General features: G+C 42.5%; 1 long non-coding RNA gene across 1 annotated transcript in view; it reads right to left on the bottom strand.

Annotated features, from left to right (window-relative positions):
• The window catches only part of LOC127025309 (uncharacterized), a 47305-nt gene that overhangs the window by 22344 nt on the left and 6235 nt on the right, over positions 1-18726 (bottom strand). The window lies entirely within an intron of this gene.

Here is an 18726-nt window from a genome sequence, read left to right as displayed (position 1 = left end):
TAAAGTGGCACAGTAGTATCTAAGAGTATGTGTCTGGCATTTAATACATAATTTTCCACTTCTTACTTTAGGTTACTGCTGCCTCATTTAATTTCCTTTTTCATATTATGGGGCTCTAGTGTTCATGATGATGATAAAATATCTAATCCAAGAGGCTGCCAAGTGAAATTTTAATCAAAGGCCTTTCGTAGCTGAAAGACCAGCTTTGTTAAGTGGTCAATATCTATTGATGGAAAGAGCCTGGAAGAAAAATAGTTCTCTCTGCTTTCACAAAGGAAGAAGTTATTAGAAACGTGGGCCAATTTGCCCCTCCCGTACCTCCCAGGAATCTGGATCCAACCTTAAATAGACAGATTGGCTGAAATCACCATGCAGCCATTTTAAGACCTCTTCTAAGCTGTACTGTTGATTAGAACCTAAATATGAACAGACTGCTGATATCTGACACCTTGGGAAAGAAAAAGCTACTGTAATTATAATTATGTGCACCGCAGAACTTGTTCCCTGTCTCAAAGCCGCATTTTTTACTTAGCTATGCAACGGGCTAAAGAAAAAGAGAGACTGGGCTAACAGTATCTGTGGAAACCTGCCAGGCACACAGGGGTAGGACTGTGAAGAGCACTAATTAATATGCTTGTTTGGCAGCATAACAATTAGGATGCAAAGGCAGGCACCACCAGCAAATAGGGGTCTGAATCAGATCACAAATGAATGGGAAAGGGAGGGATGCTGAGAGCAGGAATGGGCTATAGAAGATCTTACTGCAGTTTAGCACGAGATGATTTGAAAGGAACGTCCCTTCGGTCCTGAAAAAAAAGTGATGTTTTGCAACTTAATTACATGGGAGCAGGTTCCTAATCCCTGCCCCCTTCAAGGATGCCCATTCCAGAAACCCTATTATTGAGGAAAATACAAAAATTACTGGGTTTGTTTTCCATCAATATCAGTTCAAGTCCTTTTCCGAATGAAGGCCCAGTTGATCAGGTAACGCATTTCAGAGCATGTAGGAAATCAGTAATGAAGCAATTTAGTGGGTGTTCTCTTCTGTGCCTCTCCAAGTACCCTGTCCAGTCTATTTTTAAGTGGATCAGGTAAGATATAATAGCAAGATTTGTACAAATTTCAAGCACGTACGGTTTCTCCTTCATCAGATTTCTAATGTCATATGCACATTCACATACATTACACATAGAATTAAACACTTTCCCTTTTTATCCGTTCTCCATCAACAAATAATTCAGTGTATCTTTCCTATCCTCCTCTTAAAAATATTGAAAATTTATGCTAGTGCGGCATGGTTTTGTTATTTTGAGAGCTCAGGCTTTGTCTGTGTTATTGAATGGCCATTTCCCGATCCTGGAGCTCAGATAGGAAGGTTTTCCTTCCCCTGGGAAAACTGTGTAAAAGGGTTTTGTTGGCCTTACAGTAAAGCCTCCCCTAGACAGGGATCTGGAACCGATAGTACAGCATCATGCACAGAAATACGGCTCGCTGCTTAGCACCATGCACATGGAGCACATCAGAGCACCAAGGCGGCAAGGGAAAAATCAACTCAGTCCCAGGAAGATTTAAAGATCTGAGACGTGACCCAGCCAGACCTTCCCTTGAGAGCTCAGATAAGTATTACTCAGGTTCGAAGCTTTTTGTTGGACCCCGCTCTAGCAGCACAATCCAATATCCTTTTATTTCTAATATTTTGGGGGATAGCCGGAGCACTTTTACTGAGTAGCAGGTTGATACACTAGCCAAGTTACTTTACAGAGAACAAAAGTCCAGTATTGCTGAAGCTGCGTTTGTGTACTTTGCCAACAAATTAACTAAAGGAAGGATCCTTAGATATAATGTGCCTACTACATAAATTTGCTACAAATCATACCGTAGGCAGAAAAGCTTTAGGTTTTCACAACTCTGTTCCCCGTAACAGCAACTTCTAAAAACACGAATTTGAATCAGAGAAACAAGTGAGGAGTAGTGTTGCTTTAGAAATCCATAGTTATTTTTGTAAATTATTCCTTTCTTTGCAATCAAGCCTGATCCTCTCCCCCCCCAGGATTTTCAAGACTGTCTGGATTTTTACATTTGCTCACAAAACAAAGGCTCTCCTCCTTGCCTTGAGGTAGCCTGGAAGGATCTGGCTGGCGGCAGAGCTGGTCAGCAGTCACTGATACGAGTCTGCTTGTGTAAGCATGGGATTTGTGAGCATTGCTGCTGCATGGCAATGAGGTTTGCTTTTGAAGAATACTCAGAAAAATTGAATTCACCCAGGGTTAAGCCACAGGCTTTGCAAAACTCTTCTAGTTGCCAACTAAACGGTCCTTGCTGACCCTGTGCCCTATTATCCTTTCTCACTGTCTCACATTAATAAAAACCAAACCACTCCCTGCTCCATCCAAGGTGGGAGTCCTCAGGGTAAACGAAAGTCAGGCCAGTAATGTATGTCTCAGCTAAACTCTGGAACCAGTTATTTTCCCTTAGGTCTAAAAATAGATATCTACAGTCGACTGCATTTTGTTTTGACTATCCACTCTCCCCATGCCTGTCAGCAGAACCCCATTTTGACTTCAAGGCATCAATCACAGAATGTGTGAGCCAGTCCTTAGCTAGTAGAAGTTACCCTTGTTTCGCGAGCGATCTCACTGCCTGCTTTATGGGGTTTCTGGCCAAATTCAGCCCAGGCAGGAGGTCTTGATAAGCATCTTGATGATACGCTTTCCTGACCTTGATGTTTTGATTCATGGGCAGATTCCAAGTCAGATGAGTCAATGTCAGGAAATATCTTTGAATGCAGAACAAAAAATTGGGATAACCATAAAACACCGCTTTTCTGGTAAGCCAGGCTGATCCAAGTTTACTGCTGTGGCTGGCTGCTAACCAGCAACACCATAATTCCCAAATACACCAGTGCCCTGAGAGCATCTTTAAAGTAGCAATAAATCCATGAAAATGGAAAATGGATACATCACTTTTCTCTCTTATATGCCTCATGGACGTTGTTTAATCCATTTCCTACAGCGAAACCTGCATTACAAAACCAGAGGAATTCAAAGTAAATGAATGGATCCAGCCCCCGCTTGACTGCAGAGCGTTAATAATTTTGCTTAGTTCCCTGCTTAGATTGTTTTTCACCTAAAGCGGTATTTACTGTAATATCCAAACACTGTTTCAAAGCAGGCAAGGAGCATTCCTACAGATGAAATGCAATCTTCTAGATCACCAGGAAAGGAGGCAGACTTCCTAAGAAGGATATTTGTAGTCAGACACGCTACCTTGTTGTGGCAGGCTACATTGCCCAGGATGGCTAACATCCTACTCGAGAATAAAGAGAAATGTCCTATTTTAGATGGTGAGATTGGCTCCCGTTGGGAGTCGTTGAACCCCTGCCTCTTGAGATGCTTTACAAACATCAGCAAAATAGAGAATAAACCAGAGGGAATAACGCTGCAAGCAGAGCTGGGAGATGGTGTTGGTGTTCTCCATCTGTGCTTTTTGTGAACAAACCAGCAGCTGTAATCTTTTTGATGATGTAGTCATCAGGATTGCTCTTCGGGCAAAAGGACTGATTTTCCTTAGGTGGCAATTTCAGGCTGCCATTTTCAGCGGGTGTTTGATGGTTTGCAGCCAGTCGGGAACGCCTGCGGAGTCAGACATCTCCCTGCTGCCCGCAGCCAGGCACTACACTCATCTGGTCACACAAACACTGTACAAGAGAATTCAGGAACCACCAGGAGCTCTAAGGAATTTTTTAAAGACAGACTTCTCATTTGTATCAAATAATAAAAACTAAAGTGAATCTGAAACCTGGAAGAGCTTGCACTGGTATTCCACTCCCCCCCTCCTTTAACACATTAGAAGTACTTTAATTGTTTCTCTTTCTCCATTTTGTTCTTTTCTTAATGGAGTTACAGTGAAATTTTAGCTAACCACAAATGACCAGCTTTTTTAATGTTAAAGCCTTGGAATGGCCTGCCAGCTAAATGCAAGAGAGTAACTTCATTTAAACCAAAGAGATTCCCAATATATCACCTTACGCGTAACGTCAGCTTGCTAAAAATACAGACATTTCAGAATTAGTTACTTCGTTCCTTGCTCCTGCTCTCTGCACCGTAAGCGGTTTCGAATCCTCAGCCTGAGCGAGCGAATGCTCGCAGAAACAGCCTGCCTCACCTCGTGAGCACGGACCTTCAGATCCAGGCGGCAACTGCTCCTTTGTGGCAGGAGAGCTATAAAAGCGGCTGCTGGGATGTGGGGATGAAGAAGCCAATAACAAGATGGATGATATAAATAAAAATAACAAAGTAGTCCTGAGTATTATATTGTCGGCTTTGTTATGATAATAACGCCACACAGATACTTAGTCTAGTTTAGGAATAGCCCTAAAGAAAGATAATTTTATCTCCATTTTATGACCAAAGTAGAAACCTTACTCAAAATGGAGAGCTTTGCTCTCCCCATCTCTGTACCTAAACCATAAATCTTTTTCTTCCCATACTGCTGTACTATTTTTTATCTTGATCTCTAATAAATGTCATGTTTGTGAAATATGGTATAGCATATGGGGAGAAATAAATACAAGTACATATCCGAAGAGTAAGTCTAGCAGCAAGTGTCCCTTATACCTTGCCAGTGTTCCTCAGCACTGAATTTAAAGGCACTACGTTTGACTGTGACAGGGTCATTAGTCTGCACCGATCAGCTGCTGTAAGTCTCGCTGAGAACCCAAAGCAGCAGCAGGTCTATAGATGGCTGCAGACATGTGGCACCAACAAGAAAGAGAAAGCCACAAGGGTAGAGCAGAAGGTTATCTGGGATGTCTGGGATCAATTCTATGCTCCCAGAAGACATTATTTAATCTCTGTCTCAGGTTCCCCCCCAGTAAAATAATAACACTTTCCTATATCAAAGGGGCTGTTTCGTTTAACATTCAGGAGGCTCTCTAATATTGCAAAGTTGGAGCTGCCTCCAGTGTTTTGACGACATATGTTACTTTCCTGTAAGGCACCAGATAGCTGAATGATGGGTATGACTTTTACTCTTTCGAAATGTGAGCTAGAATTAAGGCAGCTATGGATGGCTATGTATTGCAGCATCAGTTCCCTGTATCTTTTAACCCCTTAAGTTGGACCCCTGCTTATAAACCAGTGGCTACCAAGATTTTATTCCAGATACTCTGCCATTTCTGCAAAGGGCAATGAATCATCAAGAGTATCTGAGTATGAGTAAGTGAGCAGTGAAGGGCCAGTAAGTATGAGACGAAGTTAACTCCTGTCCTGGTGCTAGAGCGCAAATGGAAGGTCACAGATCAAAGAACAGGACGTACTTTGCTGGGCTAACGGACCTGATTTCTATGTTCATACCACAGTTAGAAAATTAAAATAATTAAAACAATGACACAGCAGACGTGGCCTCAATACACTGTATTACAGAAATCTCAAGGAGTAAAGAGAAAAGGGGTGGTATCAAGGATGCAACGCTTTGGTAGCAAGTGTAGGTACCCCCTTCTAGCTTGAAGGGAGGAAACAGTAGGAGGTATTTGTTCTTGCCTCAGTGTGTGAAACTTGCACATCTCATAAGCCATAGAAACATGCTCAAATCCCAGAGCCAGATGGCCAAAAAGCCCCAATTTCAGGAGTTTTGGGGAATCAGTAATGGAAGAAAATAACTACCTGCTATAAGCTGAAACATTTCCTTCCATTATACTAGAAAGTTTCATTTTTATTTTAACCATATTAATGTCTCTGCTATTTTAAATAAATTCTACAGTCAAGTAGTTTGAAATAACCAGTTTTTCCTCCGTTTTGAAATTATATTCTATGGATTTTGCTAGCATTATTGTTATTTTAATGTGTCAAACCTGGCAATTTCTATAGAAAACATCCTTTCCAACACAAATGTTTGGAGCCGTGCTGCTGTCTGTACTTTAACCTCACAGCTCAGTCCATTAGGCACTTCCCAGATGTCCGGTACAGAGTGGTCTGCCCTTAAGAGCTCAATACTACAGGCATATTCAGTGCCAGTAAACAGGAAAAGTTTTACAGCATGAAAATATGAATCCACTGTTTGCTCAATGAGAGAAGGCATAAAAGCTTGGGAACCATTTGAACACCGACCTAAAGTGAAAGCCACGGCTGTTGGTTGAAAGCATCCATTTAGCTTGCAGGGGCCAAAAAGTAAATGCTACAGCACAAGAGCTTTGGTTTGCCTTGTATAGAAGTAAAAGGAGGATGTTTCCCAATGTGGCTGGATTTCTTGCTGGCACAGAAATGGAGGGGCTGGCAAAAAAAAGCAACTAAAATCAGGTCCATCTGCTTAGAATTAGCTTCTGAGTTTATGCAATCCACTGCGCAGCAGTAATGCACAAAAGGAGAATGAAACCAGGGGAGTGTGAATTACCACTGATCAGAACATTTTCAGCTCAATGAAATTTTGAAAGTGAATTCTCTTGCAGTGATGTGCTAGCTTTAACAGTTTTTGTCAAGCAGAAGCTTTTGTCCAGAGCTTTTTAGTTGTTCGCTATTTCCGAGCAAGCTGGTGGACCTACATTAAAGGAGAAGAGCAAGGATAGATCTGCATGAAAACACTCATGTAATCCCAAAGCAGACGTACTGACATCATTCTTTTTTGGAGAAAGATTTTGCTTCTGTTCTAATGCGGAATGAAAATGAAATATGAAAGTTCAGCGCTTATAACAAAATGGATTTATCCTCCCCTACTTGGGTCTAATATGAATACTTTTGGACAGAGGTCAGGAAGGGGATTACATATGTGCACAGGTCCAGTTGAAGTCTTTAAAGAAAGAATTCCTGCTTCTGCTATCCGTTAGCGACTGCCAGGTCCCAACACAAAGCCTTCAATAATTCAGAACGTATTTTTTGGACAAAAGAAGCTGCTGGAAGTTAGCACAGGTAGTCGATAGCTTGCCTTCTGCGAGAGAGGTCACTGCACAAATGGCCGTGAAGTTAGTGAGGTTTCTCTGATACTGACTCACTGAAGTGGTAACTCGCTCTAGCAAGAGCCTTTCTGGCTGAATTTCCCTTGATGTAACATATGGATGCTGCACATCTTTCCAGTTTCATTGACTGATTCATAGAATGGTTTGGGTTGGAAGGGACCTTAAAGATCACCTAGCTCCAACCCCCCTGCCATGGGCAGGGACACCTTCCGCTAGACCAGGCTGCTCCAAGCCCCATCCAGCCTGGCCTTGAACACTTCCAGGGAGGGGGCATCCACCACCTCTCTGGGCAACCTGTGCCAGTGCCTCACCGCCCTCACAGTGAAGAACTTGTCCTTACCTCTAATCTAAACCTACCCTCTTGCAGTTTGAAGCCATTACCCCTTGCTCTATCACTACATGCCCTTGTAAAAAGTCCCTCTCCAGCTTTCTTGTAGGCCCCTTTAGGTGCTGGAAGGCTGCTATAAGGTCTCCCTGGAGCCTTCTCTTCTCCAGGCTGAACACCCCCAACTCTCTCAGCCTGTCTTCATAGGAGAGGTGCTCCAGCCATCTGGTCATCTTTGTGGCCTCCTCTGGACCCGCTCCAACAGGTCCATGTCCTTCTTATGTTGGGGGCCCCAGAGCTGAACGCAGTACTCCAGGTCCTTTCTTAAGGGCTTTCTGCTTCTCCTGTTTGTCTGTGAAGTGTCTTAAAACACCCTTCGTACAGGTTTGGAACTGGCGTCATGCAGAAAAACCTGTATTTGCTGCCTAGTATTCTATTTATTTATTTATTTATTAAAGACCATGCATCACTCCAGACACTCAATTTCTGAGAGAACTGCTGCAGTTCTGGCCAATTCTGATGACTTGGGAGTTTTGTGTTCTGGTATGCTGTAGAGAGCAGGAGGAAAAAATTGCAAGGAACAACAATTCATTTCTGGTTTCTCCATCACCAAAACATTTATAGTTCCGTTCACTAAGACAGTCTCCCACATGATGCTGAACAAAAGGAGGAAAATCCAGTTATATAGCTCTTTTCATTTAAAAGAAAATGTAGCTTTCACAACTAATTTTTAAGGTGCATTTTTACTGGGGTAGAATAAGAACCCTGTGCAGGAAGCAATCAACCTCAGCTGATATGAAAAAAGGAACACTATTCCAGCCTCTCAAAGGTGGATTATTCAACATGATTTTTTATGTATTCCAAGGTAATACTACTTGGTTAGTGTTAACACTGGGAAATCAGCATGGTCTTTTTTTATTATCCTGAGTATTGGTTTTGTAAGGAAGTTCATCTGCAGAAGAGCACATGGTGAGATATTGCTGATTCTTTACCTGATTAACTGAATTAATGAACAGATTTTTTTTTTTTCTTCATTTAACTGCTCCTCCTTTCTCACCTTCATCTCTTTGCTAAAATGAGTCACTGTTTGAGCCCCAGCATGTTGGAGCACTGTGAAGATAAAGTTCAACAACAGTGTGCCCCCAGATTATTATTCTCCTGAGCAAACCAGGCTCAAGTATTAGGCAAGAGGGACATTTTTTACCCTCAGAGTCTACTAGACCAACAGTCAAATAAGCAGCAAAAGGAGCAACACTCCCTATACCCACTCACAAAACCACACACACGCTTTCTAAACTCAAATGTCTCCTGGATCATTGTTCTTTGCACGGGATTTTCCAGTCTATGAGACAAGAACTTAAATTATTCAGCAGTTAGTGTCCTGCTCTAGGTTCTTAGGACTGTGAAGTACTTGTCTCTATTGCCTAGAAACACACTTAGGCACCTAAAAATAAGCGATGCGACTACTTCCTCCACCTCCCCCATGCTGTATTAAGTTTAGGACAAAGTTTCGTTACAAAATCCAGCACTCGAGACTGGTTTCTCTGACGCTGAGTCACAGGAATTCTGTGTATTGTTTGTGTATGGAAAATGTTGGAGGGGAAAATCGTTTTGGTTTGGGTCCATTCTTCAGTATATAAAGAACATCGTGCCCCATCTTTCTGCCAAAAAGCAGCGCGCACTGGCACTCTGACACCAGCCAGCCTGGGAAAATCCGTGCATGTTCACTGGGGCCCAGTTTCAAGCTAAGAGAGCAGCCTGAGAAATTCACACCTTCACATGCGTGAGTTTTGAAGCTCTAAGGAACGAGCGTTTTCTAAACACATGGATATGATTAGGAACATGTCTGCCTTTGAACTGGTCCTCCCTAGTGACAAACATAAACTAGGGAAACTGCTACAACTGAACAGCTATAAAGACACTTGATATTTTGGTCATCTTTCCGAGACTGATCAAGAGCAGCTCCCTAAGTCAAAGTTCAGTCCTGTGTGAACGCTAACAACCATGTGTCAGCTCAGAAAGGACCGCAGAACATCTCTACAAATCACTTTGCCACAGGCCAAAACCAGTTCCACACTCTGCACTAAAACTCAGAAACCACTTTATTAAAAAAAGAAATATCTAAGGACTACAATAAATACAATATGCCATGGGGAGAGGGTAAAAGATATCAAGGGAATCGCTAGAGTCTTATGTCTCTGAAATAAGATGGCATTTATGAGGCGATAACAACCATATAACGCTAAGAGTCAGTGTTTTCAGTAACGATAAATTTTTACTATCTCAAAACACAGGCAACATAAGTGTCAGCTGGAGAACTAAGAACAGAACCCAGAAGATAACTCCTAAAGCTGACTCTCCATTGCCAGGCATCTGAACGCGATTAGACAGCACCACTGCCGGAGCAGCACGGCTCCTTTCACCTCATTTACCTGCCACCAGCAGGCCCAAGTGCACAAAACAAGTCAGAATCCGACTTCTACTGCCCCAACCACAAAACACTCCGTATGTCTAGATAATAGCCTATCCATACAAGTGGAATAGTCCCTGATTCCTTTCACATTCTTAATTAGTATTTAATACATAGCCAGATTATTCCCTGGAAAGCGTCAGCAAAAAAAATACGTATTTTCTTGTAGTTGCACTCTTAGTTTCTTGGAAAACCTACTGCTTGCAGTTATACTTGGGTCTGGAGAACCGTGAACAGCAAAACACATAATTTCTTCTCTAAAAAGGCTTTACAGTGTAATGAACAAACCATTCCTTTTTATTCTGCTTTCACCCAAATACTTTGTCATTTCCTATTTTAGTTATTTAGTAATTTCCGCTACAGTGAAAGATGCCAGAAATAAATCTCTGCTCTTTTGAACTTTAATTCATCAGCATAGAAAAAATAGTTGGGGAACTTTTGCCATAGCCAGCTTTACAAACAGGTACTCCAGGAGGCTGAAACAGTGTGTAATGAATTCGGAGCAAGTTCTTTAATTCCTGCTCCATCACCTTCTTCATGTAAGACTATTCCTTGCATGAACATTGAAGAGCTTCTGAGACTAATTCAATGATTTGTCCTGTCTATTTCTACTCACTTTCTAATCTATATGATGTTAAAAACAGACATAGAGAATCTTGCAAATCACGTATTTGGGTTCATATTTTGTTACAGGGTTGCTGAGCATGTATCATCTCGAAATTCTCACTAAAAGCTCAAATTTGTGCTAAATGAGCCTAGGGCAGTTTTACCGTTATCCTTCTACATTAAAAATGAACATTGTGTTGTAGAAAAAAAGTATTTTAAGAATATAAATATTTTCATTTATGGTTTTTAATTTGGTTGGGGGTTCCCTCCCCACCCTTGTTAAACCATGAGTATTCTAACAAACAGTAAGCAAAGCTGGGTTTGATCAAAAGTTCAGCCACATCTGCAGCTGGGGTTTTTGCTCTCTCCAATGTTAAGATGGAGAATTTGTACTGGCAGCTTTATATCTGGGCACAAGAGGTTTGATTTGAACTCACTTTTAGAGAAGTGGGGGAAGTCTAATAGGAAATAGTTTCTTTCCTTCTTCTGGACACTAAGATGCTCCTTTGTAATGTAACTACTTTTAGAGTTTCCTCTTTGAAAGGACCCAAGGCACAGAAACAAGTCTCCGTGCTTTGCTGTTGGGAGAGTTGCAGCTTGGTGGAAGGGGATTCAGGATGCTTCTGGTCTTCCAGCGAGCAGGGGCTGTCATCTACAAGCTGACGGTCCACCATCACAGCTGTCTGTGGCTGCCCTCAAAGTTACTCCAAGGCCTCTTTCCTCACCTGCCTCATCTCCAGGGGTCTGGCGGGCAATAAATAGCACAATGCATCTTCCCTTCCCCTACAGGTTTAGGCCACATAATAGAAAAGACATTTCTCCTTCGCATACAAGTCTTCCAGCGACACGGACTCTGAGCGTAAGTAAAATGTACAGTACTGTTGAATTAAGTCCTTAACATGTAAAAACATTTTGCTTTGCAAATCTAATTACCATTCTTGCCTGTTGGTGTTTTAAGTAGAGTTTTAAAATGTCAGGCAGTTGGGAGGGTTTGCTTGCGTTTTTGGGCTTTGTGTTGTTTCTTTGTTTTTCATGAGATGTTAATTTGCAGTAATTGTGTTATGCAGTCGTAAGAGCCTGGCTCGGAGGAAGGGAATTATTGGTGTGTGTATTTTAGTAATAACAATTAGAGAGCCAGAAAAAAAAAAAAGAGACAGGAGAAAGAACACATTACTAAAATGCTCACGTACTTAGGAAGAAAGCTACAGCTTGTTGCTTTAAGGGAATAAAAATCTGTCTAATATCTCTCAAACACCTATGTCTACTGGCATGCCATCAAGATACAAACTGTATACATTTCTACAGACAGCATTAATTTGAGGCAATTAATGGAAATGAAAGAAGAAATGGGCAGTGATTTTTGTTGTAGTACTAGGCGCATGGAAGCTGTTAACTCCTTTTGTGATTTGAGGTTCTTAAGAGAAAGACCCATCAGGACAGAAAAAATAAAGCACAGTTCTATGTTGTCGGTGTTATCGCAATACCTTGATATCTTAATTAGGAACACAGTATGCTCTGTTCTGTTCAGGTCTGAACTAAAAGGCAGCTCCAACCCCACGTTGCTTAAGACATAACACAGTGGATGGGTAAAGGAGCAAACAGGCGCCTCAGGAGAAGGGAGTGAATTTAGCCCAGGCAAAAGACGACATGGCTCACCATCTGTCTGGCCAAAGTCATCAGCTGAGGAGGCAGGCTGGCAGGGCAACAGGTTGGCTTGGAAAAGGTTAAAGTAGTGGCTACAGTGATCTCGCATAGGTATGACGTTGATTGTCTGATCATCTGTAGATTTGTGGACTTAAGCTACAAACGTCTCGTCCTCTGGAACATCCTGTGCTGGCCACTATATGACAGGCTCCTCAATTAGATTGAGCACTGATTTATTCTGGCATGGTAATTCCTGTGCCTAAGAGAAAGGGCCCAGTAACCTCAGCAGACAAGTTTTTGGAGCTCCAGCTATTGACTTTGACTTCAGGGGGCTTTGGGTCTCATCTCTGCCCACACCAGTGCTGCCATCAGAAAGCTGCTCCCTGTAACACACTACCAAAAGTACTTGCGGTTGCCACATTTCTTTTAAAGCTGCTGACTTCTTCTGTCATCAGCTTGGGCCCCTTCCATTTCAAGAGGATCTCAGACAAGATGCTGTGATAGCAAATATGGGTAAATATATGCCTATGGAAAGACCAATACATCACTAACATACTACATCCTTTCCCTAAACAATTTTCTCTAACATTGCTAGCAAGGGGTTGCTGCCTGGGAGACGGCAGTGGGTGACACGAGCTTTGCATTACAATCCCAAAGTACCACAGGCTCCCTGTAGATGAGAGGCTCCATATATCAAAGGTAACTTATCGTTATGCTCTGAGCTGCTTGGAAGATTACGTGGACAAAAGCTGCTGTTCGGGCACAGTAGGGAGGTGGAGGCTTAGCAGAGGTGACAGAATTATATACAAAGTCACGTGGCAAGAGAAATCTAGCACGGCCATGCAAGATGCCCTAAGCTTGGACAATCAGGCAACACAAGGGGACTAATAAAGCTCACAGTGACTTCCAGCCCCCCTGGAATAAGAGAACATTTCTGAATAAAGACAGAATTTCTTCCCCAGGATTTTTCAGAGCCACGCTTCTCTAAAGTAGTCAAGGAATTTGCTGTACTGTGTGCTTTGGATGGAAAAGAAAGCTTGCAGGCCTGTAGTGAATGCTGAGGCACAAGACCAGACCTAAATCTAGCTCAGATCTGGGAAAGATAAAGCAGCACGCTGGTTTTATTTCTGTCACGGTGATGTTATACGGATTGCAATCAGGACTGTTGTACAAAGAGCTGGATGTGCCACACTGGACGCAGTCAGAGCTCTGGTCCTAAGGAGAGTTCTGCCTTGCCAGACAAAAGTTGGAAGGAGTAAGGGAGATGAGGGAGATGCTTCAGGGAGAAAATCAAGTCAGTAGCGTGAAGGCAGGTGTTTCAGTGCATTGGATCTCATTGCTTCTCACATGTGGGCAGGCAGCAGATAAAAAACAAATGAAGTATTTAAACGAGACAGTCCAAGCTAGGTATGATTTAGACACATCTTCAATTCCCCCAAACTATTTTCCATATTAAAGATTAATGTCAAGCTAAAGCAGAGGAAGGTGGCATAAACTCTCACTAAAGGGAAGCAGCACTAACATCATGGGAAAGGACCCAGCTAGACACAGGAGGTAAACAAGAAAAGCAGGAGGGATGAAAACTGAAGCAGGCACTCATCTCTGGATAGATTTGTTTCAGCAGTAGGTAAAAATCAATCTTACTGAGGCTACAAAATAGCCCTGTCCTCCGTATGTGGTTAGACTTTATCAGATCATCCAGGTAATAAATCAAACCAGGAAATTCTTCAGGAGTTACATAGAAATAAACATTTAGCAGCTTCTCTGTGTAATTAGGCAGCCTTCAGACCTGCAGCCGTACACAAAATCCAGTCTTCATCTGTTGGGAATTAAGAAAGTACCCTTAGCTTTAATGAAGCTGTCTCAATTTATGCAAAAGCATGGATCTTGTTTACCCAGCATTAGCCTATGCTTAAGTGATTTAGGAACGTGGTGGAAAAAGTCCCTATGAATCCCAGGATGGAGAATTTTAGACACTTCTAGTACTTGGACGTCTCACTTTTAAAGTGAGTATGAAATCAACAGGCAGATCTATCTTGTTTGAAAATTTCAGCCCTTTTTGCCCAACACTTTTTTCACCCCACAGTTTGAATGCTCACTTTGAGTTCTCCAAATGACGTGGATAATTTTCATCTTTACTTCATTTACCTAGTACATATAGATCTTTCCATCAATATGTCACCCCTAGATTTAAACATCACTGTACTTGCAAATGAGGCTGTTCAGGAAAAGTAAATCATCAGTACTGAATACATACTGCTCTCTTCCAAGTCTCAGACCACGTGTAGCTGTATCCCCCAAGTCCCTATTCTCAATGCAAACTGATTGTCTTCAATGTATGAGCAGCTGCAGCCCAACAGCAACTATGCTGGGTTGATTTTTTTTTTCTTTTTTTCTTTTTAAATACTCAGAAGTTTGCAATTTATCTTCAACTCAGCTGTGTTATAAGCTTCGGGCTGCCCAAATCTTAAAAGACAGAGGAATGAGTCTACTTCCAGCTTCAAGTTTAATAGACAACATTTAATATCGCTTGCTTTTGGGTGGGTTTTCTTTCTTACCCAAGCAGAAGCTAAGCCCTTACTAAACACTGAGGGATGGTTTCTCAAAGCAATACTTTTCACTACTTTCTGAAGAGGTGAATAACTAATCATGTCAAAGCCTTTAGCACCTCGGAGAAGTTATTCCAATCCTGGTCCCAGACACAGGTTGCCTACATGGTGTGGCTCGGAGCTAAGCAGATTAACAATGGCACTTTATTAAACGGCATCAGACACAAGCAGTCGGGTGCTGGGCCTTTGCATGACATACTTGTAATGAAAAGACAACGCTGGCCAAAAGCCAGGATTTAAGGCTCCGATTTTAGCAGAGCTGGCAAATAAGGAAGGGCCAGAGGCTTAGAAACAGCTGAGCAGCTGCGCGTTGCCCAGAGCCCTCCTTTGGGGACTCTTTCATCCTAATGAGTGTAATCTACAATGCAGAAAGCATAGGATCTTTTTCGTGCTGAGTGCTATCTAGACAGAGTAGATACAACCCCTACTCCAGAAGGATTGCAGTCCAAGCGAGTAAGAGAAGGGAGAGAAAAGCATTATTTCCTCTACTTCACAGATAGGGAAGCTACACTTAGAAACAGACTTGCCAAAGATCACCAAAGAAGGTTGCAGTAGAAACAAGGATCACGTCCAGAACTCTGTTCCTTCCACTGCCTGAACTCAGAGACCTGCCTTTCTCTGCAGATCTTAACCGTAGAAAACCATGTTGGGTGGGACCCTACGGGACATTTAGTCCTCTCTCACTAGAGAATGAAAGCAAAGTTAAACACTGTGACAGATCTTTGCCTAATCTGTTCTTGAAAACTTCCAGTGATGGATATTCATAACCTCTACAGGCAGTCTTTCACCTGTCTTCAGAGATACAAAGTTTGAGATTGAACAGCTCCCCCTTTCCCAGCTTCGCAGGTCATGGTTTCCAGACTTGTATCATTCTCACTGCTTTCTCCTGAACTTTCTGATTAGTCCAAAACTTTTAAATTGGACACGCAACTCCAGCATGTCTTGCCAGAGCTAAGTACAAAGATTGCTTCATAAAACTTACACGTGACAGTAATCCTGTCCTGTCCATCTGTACCTGATAACATACTGTACTTTGTGCCGTGACCCTTCCGACCTCGGACTGTTAGTGGTCTCTGGGTGTAGGAGTACTTTGCTGTGATGCATTAATTTTTCTCTGAGGATTTTAAGAAAAAACCTACTGTCTGACATTTCCTTCTGCTTCCCTCCACTCCAGAAAGATGTCCTCTAACAAGGGTATTACTCATAAGTGAGCTGATACTTTGAGTACAGTGGTGATGACTGAAGCTATGAATATAAATTTATTTCCATTGTGCATTTAAGAGCTTGGAACAAGCCACCAGTATGAAGACGTCCTATGTATCAGTAGAAACAAAACCCAGGGTGGGGTTCATCTCTCTTCCTTCCCCTGAGTCATTTAGACTCATTTTCCAATTGATCGAGTGAAATAGAGTTGCCTCATCCTAAGATAGGTATCTAAAATAGGTCTGCTGAATCATGGTCTTCAAGGGTCTTTAGTAACTCAAGATTCCCTTTATTTATTTAGACTTCACTGTCTCCCAACATCCTTTGTTACTCAGGGAAGGACTGCGGTACAGCCTGACACTCCAGTCTGTGCAAGGGCTCAGTGTTAGCTCAAGACCTCTCAGCAGCCTTCAAAAACAAGTGTTACATCTACAGAACAAGCAGCACAGGTGCCAAGAAAACTGCGGAGAAATGGAAGCTGAGCATTTACAAATCACCTCTCGTTTTTACAGTTTGCAAGGTTCTCAAAATTAGTTTGAATTTTTTTCCCCTCCCCTTGTAAAGTTGTTGGAACAGTGATTAAGGCTACTGAGAAGCCCAGCTCTGCATTTGGTGGTCTCTTGGGGCAATATGAGCATCACTTTTAAATTTGCCTCTGTTCAGGTAACACGTGAATCCAACAAACTTTCCCTCTCAAAGTTACTGCCCAGGAGGAGGAGGTGGAAAGTCTGTCATGCAAGAACAGGCACATGGTTCATCTGCTTCCCTGTGGCTATAGGAATTGCTTTCCTTTGGCTGTAAAATCCCAATCTGTGTTCTGCTCCCCTCCTTTCACTTCAGGACACCATTTTTATATTCATCTGTTCATCCTCAGTGACTTGGGGCACTTTAAAAAAAAAAAAAGCAGTTAAAGCCATGTGAAAAATCAGTCTTGCCTCAACAGCACATTCTGCTCAAGGCATTTCATACTTAAACCCCCATCTCCAGGCTAGCTGTGCTGCCTACCCCAGTACTTTGTCCCAGCATGCAGATTGCATGATCTCTCCTTGTTATTTTCTTCACGCTCAGTTTGTTTGGCAGGCAATTCTCTTGTTATATCACAAGAATTACTTGTTAGCCTGTAGACAGGAGCTCGTTAGCTGCCTTCCGCTTTCTGATGATTTCTGCAGGAACTGGTAGATTTGCATGGAAAAAAAGAAGTTTAACACACCACTTGTCATCAGCTTGAGTGCTCTTTCTTTCTGAGCAATACGGGAATGGCAGGGGATTACGGTAATGGCAAGGATACTGCCTGCTACATCAGCAGAGCAGTAAAGTTACTGCTGCTCCTTGACAGTGTGGAGCTGAGCACTGCAACTGGGGAGGGACCCCTTGAGGGATGCTGGAGTCAAGCCCCTCACAGGGATACAGGGAACCAGCGCAACCGGGAGCCGTCAAAATACTAGTGGGGAAATAAAGGGAGAAAAGCAATGGATTTTCAGGCACAAAGTCCCATCTCTGCATGAAGAGAGGAGCCTGCTGTGTTGTGCTGTGAATCTCCTTTCCAGATGCTCAGAGGAGCTGTGCTGCCTTCTAGAGACTACAGAGGTGAGTGTGGATTGGGGCAGGCACAAGAGTCTAGGGTATGCTCTTCCCCAAACCATCTCTCTCCACAGGTTGAGTATTATCTGGTTGGTTTTGAGCATGAATATCTGTCAGTCCTTTCTGCTGCATCTCCTTGACTTACTGGGAAGTTTTTCTTCATGTGCTTAAAAAATCAAGTTTGATCATTTCTTAATTTTCTAGTCCACCATCAACCCTATAATGACCACAGTTACAATAGTTAGAGATGCTTGATGCTACAGTCACTTCATTGATGTGCTTAGTAAAATCTGTCCTTTTCTTGGATTTATTCTCCAACTTGTTCCCTCTTGTGGGAAAGAAAATATAAAGATCCAGTTTCGTTTCAGTGCACAGAAGGCAAATTCCCACAGTGCAATACCTTTTCATCTCCCCTCCCCCATCCTCCCTGCTTGTGAACTGGGAATTTCAGGGGTTCAGACTTTTAAATGCCTTTGCCTGCAGGAAAATTCAGTTTTGAGATTCAGCTACGTGACAGTTGTTGCTGCTCAGTGTTTGCGTAAAGTGCGATCTGAGGGACTCATCTGAAAGACCGAATATTAGGACGCTTAGAGTCCTACCTCATCTCGGATTTAACAAGAGTAGTCTTAGTGGTGGTTTTTCGCCTGTCTGATCAATATTTTGGATGGGAACACTATATCCACATCTAGGTGCTGTGAAAGGCTTTTCAGCCCACACTTGTAGCTTTCCCGTTTGTGCCCCCTGTGTCTCAGTTCCCAGGCTTATCCTCACTTTTCCATCTGATGTACCTTTTCTCCATATTTAGTCAGCTAAGGCTGAGCTTGGCTTCCAGATACTCTGAAACGTTGTGTCACTCAGTAAGAAACTTGTTCCTTGCAACATCTTCTGCTTGGCAGGAATTGCTTTTCCCCTATAGATTTCTAAAATGGGCAGTTCAGCTGGACTAGCGAGCAGTTCAGTGGGTAAAGGAGTCACTTAATAAAGAAATCTTAGACTAAATTCTGGACTTATAAATCTGCTTCACAGTTTGTAGTCCTGAATTGTGTCCCACAGGTTTCTCTCTCTCCTAGAGCCGGTCTCTGCAGGTGAGCTGATAATTAGGATTGATTGCTGTCCCTAAAGGAGAACAGACTGCTGCTGAGAACATGGCCAGAATATTCAGGCAACAAAATCCACATTGGTCTCTTAGTTGTTGTTAAACAATACTGGGCTGAAAAAGGTTGGTTCCACTGGCTGGAGCCAGCTGGAGGAAGGCTCCCTAAAATAGCCTCCCGCTCTATTCTTATATGGGAACCATAGCAGTAAGCGAACACTGCTTCTGGGAATCATATTGTGTCTT

Source organism: Gymnogyps californianus, chromosome 23, assembly GCF_018139145.2.
Source record: "Gymnogyps californianus isolate 813 chromosome 23, ASM1813914v2, whole genome shotgun sequence".
Taxonomy (NCBI): domain Eukaryota; kingdom Metazoa; phylum Chordata; class Aves; order Accipitriformes; family Cathartidae; genus Gymnogyps; species Gymnogyps californianus.
Note: the sequence above shows the minus strand (reverse complement) of the source record. Positions and strands in the feature narration are given on the sequence as shown.